This window comes from Chrysochloris asiatica, unplaced genomic scaffold (genome assembly GCF_000296735.1).
Source record: "Chrysochloris asiatica unplaced genomic scaffold, ChrAsi1.0 scaffold00172, whole genome shotgun sequence".
NCBI lineage: Eukaryota > Metazoa > Chordata > Mammalia > Afrosoricida > Chrysochloridae > Chrysochloris > Chrysochloris asiatica.
In genome coordinates this window covers 2,948,177-2,953,111 of record NW_006408690.1, presented here as the reverse complement: position 1 = coordinate 2,953,111, position 4,935 = coordinate 2,948,177, and the positions used below count along the sequence as shown (strand labels likewise).

The window sequence follows — 4,935 nt, the reverse complement described above, 5'->3', positions numbered from 1 at the left end:
CTGAAAAGGTGATCTCTCTGTGCACATAGGTCATTTTAAGAGGCGTGCTCTATGAAGGGGTCTGAAGCTTGATCACCAAAATTCAGCACAATGAAAACAAACAATAGTGAGTAACGAGCATTAGAATTCAAAATACCAGATGCTTTAAAGAGAGGTGCCAGTTTTCAATGCCATTTTGAACATCACATTACAAAAGAACTATTTTTTTAAAAAAAAAGGATTAAGGGAAAAGAAAAAAAAAAATTAAAAGAATATTTAAACTGTTGAATGACCCCCTGTTTGTTCCTAATAAACTTCAATCATATCTTCTTCCTCCATTCCCAGTTCTTTTGGAGCGTGATTACCAGCAATTCTCTGTCCTTCAAAGAGAAACCTGAGTGAATTCATTGGAACTCCTGTCTTTGACAGTATGACTCTTTAAGTTTCTTGAGATGTGTTGTCATTTTCACCTTAAAGTGTATCTCATTGCAATCCTGTCTAATGACTTTGAGTTTAATGTATTCTCCTTCCTTCTTATCCCGCAAGTCCTCAGTTGAAGGTTTTGCTTCCTGGTCAGACATGGTGGTGGTAGCTTCACCCTGGGGGTCTCCACAGTGCAGAGACCTCAGCCAGGCAGAATCTCGCTCCAAGGTTTACAAATCCATCTATCTTCCCTCAAAGCACAAAACATGGCTGGAAGGACTTCTGCAATGCCTCCCATCACTTATTCATACTGTTTTCAGTGACTAAATATTCAGAAGTAGTTCATCATTCTTCCTAGTCTGTCTTCGTCTGGAAGCTCATCTGAAACCTGTCCACTATGGGTGACCCTGCTCGTATTTAAAATACTGGTGGCATAGCTTTCAGAATCACAGCAACGCACAAGCCACCACAGTATGACAAACTGTTAGACAAGTGGTGGCTCATGGAAGTAGCAGTCATGAAATCAAAAGATGTATTGCATTAGGCAAATTTTCTACACAAGACCTCTTTAAAGTGTTGAAGGACTTTTTTTTTTTCCATATTAACAAAATAAATGGTTTTTATCAAAAGCTGTTCACATCTCTATCAGTAATAACCATAAGGAGGTTGTACCATGCTGCCCATGTTGCTGGGGGCAATAAGGTACTTGTCTTTGCTGCAAGTAATTTTTACTGCAGGATTGTCCATTCCAACTGATGAATTGATTGTCACTTGGCCCCCTTCGTCTGTTATCCCTACCTCTAAACTGTCTGTTATCTTGTAACTAGTTGCCTCTATTTATTTGGTTTCCACCAGATCTGTGATTCCATTCTTTGACAATCGGTGGAGATGCAGGAGAGCATTTCAGGTATTCCTGGTTCTCTTTTTCATCTTTTGTGAATCTACTGATAAACATTTCTTCAAAATTAAAACAGATTCACAGGTGTCAGTCATTCTGTTTGAGGACTAAGGTGTGCCTGATCCAACCCACAGTATTTTCCATAACTTCATATGCATGTGAAAGTTGGGCAGTGAATAAGGAAGACCATAGAAGAATTGATGCATTTGAGTTCTGGTATTGGAGGAGAATATTCAAAGGACCATGGGTTGCCAAAAGATCAAACCAATCTGAGTTGGAAGAAGTACAGCCAGAATGCTCCTTGGAAGCCAGAATGGCCAGACTTCAGACATATTATCAGGACCAGTCCCTGGTGAAGGATATCATGTTTGATAAAGTAGAAAGTCAGAGAAAAAGAGGAAGACCTCCAATGAGATGGATTGGCACAGTGGCAGCAGCAATTGGTTCAAGCAGAGCAATGATTATAAGGTTAGTATAGTACCAAACACTATGTTATTTGATTTCTTGAGGAATCTTAATTTTTTTCTGGATATAATGTGTACAATCATTGAGTTTCAGGATAAAACAACCACCTCCTTCGTGTGGAAGGGGGGAAAAAAACCCTTTAAAAATATTTTCCTCAGAATCTCAAAGTATTGCTAGTAGGGGCTTTGGTATTTTTGACTACTTCATACTACTTAAATCTATTAATTCTTTTTTATATGCTATCAACACGCTATGAAGGAGCTCTGGTAGCGTAGTGTTTATGGTTTGGGTTGCAAACTTCAAGGTCAGCAGTTTGAAACTACCAGCTATTCCACAGGAGAAAGATGAGGCTTTCTGCTCCCATAAAGATTTATAGCCTTGGAAACCCTATGCAAGGTCTCTATGTGTCAGAACCGACTCCATGGCACATAACCACCACCCTCAACATGGAAACTTTGAGAATGGAGATTTTCTACCTCAAATGTTATTACTTTATTTACCCCAAATGTTATTACTTATACTCAGAGCTAAGTGCTTTTATGAAATGATTTATAGAAAACTTATGTACAACACTCCTCAAGTAGTATTTTCATTTTTTATAAGCATGTAGGTGTGGGATAATGAGATTTTTCTTATGAAAACATGTAACAGAAATTCATAGTACTTCTTTTATGTTCCCTAAACGGCCTATTTAAAGTGAAAAACATGAGTTCTGCTGTTAGGCCTATCTGTCTGTCTATCCACCCATGTATTTTATAGAATTGGTCAGTGAGTGCAGTTAACAGTTGCTTCTCATTGCTAGGCATTGCTAGGCATTAGATGAAACTTTTCATTTTTCTCTTCTGTAATTGGGTAACTTTTTTGACCAGAATTGTCTGAATCATCAATAATTAAATATCTAGTAATATAGTTTCACAGGCAAATTTTTTTACTGTCTTCAGAAATGTAGGAAATATTAGTATATTATGATTATTACCTTCAATTTGTCTTTGTAATTTGACTTCCTAACTCCTTTCTAAGGAACCCTGGTAGTGCAAGAGGCAAGCATTCAGCTGCTCACCAAAAGGTTGATGGTTTGAACTCACCTAGTGACGCTTCAGGAGAAATATCTGGTGATGTCTTTCTGTGAAGATTACAGCCAAGAAAACCCTGTGGAGTAATTCCATTCTGTCACATGGGGTCACCAGGAATCAAAATCAACTCTATCGCATCTACCAAAAAGAAATTCCTTTCTACAATTTTTTTTTAGCATCCACTGTACTAATTATGTTTTCTTTTTTGTTTGTTTCAGAAATAAGCTATTAATTTAAGAATGAAAAATGAGCAGAGCCTATGTTTGATCATATTGGTCACTCTCTGGAGAAGAGCCGAAGTGAACAATCAAACAAGCTTACCTTGTGTATCCTGTCCACTCATGAATGACAACAAGCACATTTGACAGAGTCATGATCTTACTATCTTTAGAGTCAAAAGACAATGATTCACTGCAAAGTTGATACTTTCTGTTTGATAATCTCTCCTATGGTTAACTTGGTTCTGTGGCTAGTTTTGGATATTTGCAGGTTAAATAACATTTGCTTTGAGCTGTGGAATTACAAAGAACACCTCTATTCTAATAACCACAAAATTTTTACATCAAGATCTATTACTTTTCATTTTAAGATGCATCTATTAAATTTTGATGCCATAAAGTATTACATAATTTAAGATTTTTGTCCATGCAAAAAAGCAATGCTTCTAAGGCTTCATGGCACAAAGTTAGAATTGAATACACAGCCTTTTCATAGTACTGAAACTAGACTGAAAAAAAAAAAAAAAAAGAAAGAGAGACCTCATGGCTTCTTCCACTATTTTACAGGCAGAAATGAAATCTTGCCTGAGGATGCACTGATCTTCAAAGTAGAGTTTGCAAAGAGACCAGGAAAATTTGTTGCTATGCTACAAAAAAACTCATGGAATAGGAGTAAATATCAGCCAGCAGTGAGATACATGGCAGCAAGAGAAAATGCAAGAGCAAATGAATTTTACTGCACTCTGGGACTGCATGCTCTTTGACACTATGAAGCAAATGTGTTTTCATTGCTTCCAGGAGGACACCCAGCGTTCTTCAGGCTCTACAGAGCCAGACCAGAAATCATCTCCAGAAGTCATACTCTGTGCATAGAGTTGAAGCTAATGCAAAAGTGATTGATGTTGGGGCTAGCTCACTAGACTGTGTGACCTTTGTGAAAATGATGAATTTTGCAATTTCCCAAAGAGACCATCACAGTGTGAAGAAAGCACGTATGCCCTGCTGGTTTTTCCCAAGCGTTGGAAGAAGGTCCAGCGGTCGCAGATCAGATTTGTTTGGTGAAATATTGTAATCTTACCTATTTTCATTAGTGATTTAAAGATACCTTCACATGGCAGGGGGCTGAATTCCCTAAAGTTGTTGAAGGAATTATGGCTCAAGTTTCAATTCAACTTGAGTATAAAAAAAAGTTACTGTAAAATATTTCAAATTAATTTTTAAATGATAAACAATTAAGCAGTCTGAAAATATTTGTTTACCAAAACTATTGTTGTTAAGTACCGTCGAGTTGGTTCTGACTCAGAGTGACCCTGTAAAGGATTTCTAAGGAATGACTGGTGAATTTGAACCACTGGTTTTGTGGATCAAATAATTCTTGTTGTCCTGTGCTTATCCTACAATGTCACGTGATTTCAAAAATAGTGTGGGCCAAATAACCTCTTAGAGTTCCTGGGTGGCACTAATGCTCCAGTGATCAACTACTAATATGAAAGCTTGGTGATTTAAGCCCAACCAGAGGTGCCTCCCAAAACAGGTCTGAAAGGCTTGAAGCAGACAGCTAGCTCTGCTTCTGAAAGTTCAGTCTTGAAAACCCTATGGAGCCGTTCTCTGCACACATGAGTCAGAATCTATTGGAGGGCAACTTACAGCAACAACAAGAAGAAACCTCCTTGTTGCAGATTTGCAAACAATGCATCTAAACTCAGTTGGTATATTTGGTTCTAAGTTTCTTTTTCTTTCCATTACTTAGTGTGAAAGGTATATAATTTTCTCTATCAGAGATTAGTATTGCAATTTTTTGATTTTTGATTGCAATTAGCTTGGTATATTTTTTCCCATCCTTTGACTTTTAGTCTGTTTTTGTTTTTGTGTGTAAGGT

General features: G+C 37.3%; 2 pseudogenes; both read right to left on the bottom strand.

Annotated features, from left to right (window-relative positions):
* Positions 1–255: 255 nt before the first annotated feature.
* On the bottom strand, positions 256–560 carry LOC102835494 (annotated as a pseudogene).
* A 487-nt stretch (positions 561–1,047) lies between these two features.
* LOC102835120 lies at positions 1,048–1,395 on the bottom strand (annotated as a pseudogene).
* Positions 1,396–4,935: the final 3,540 nt, after the last annotated feature.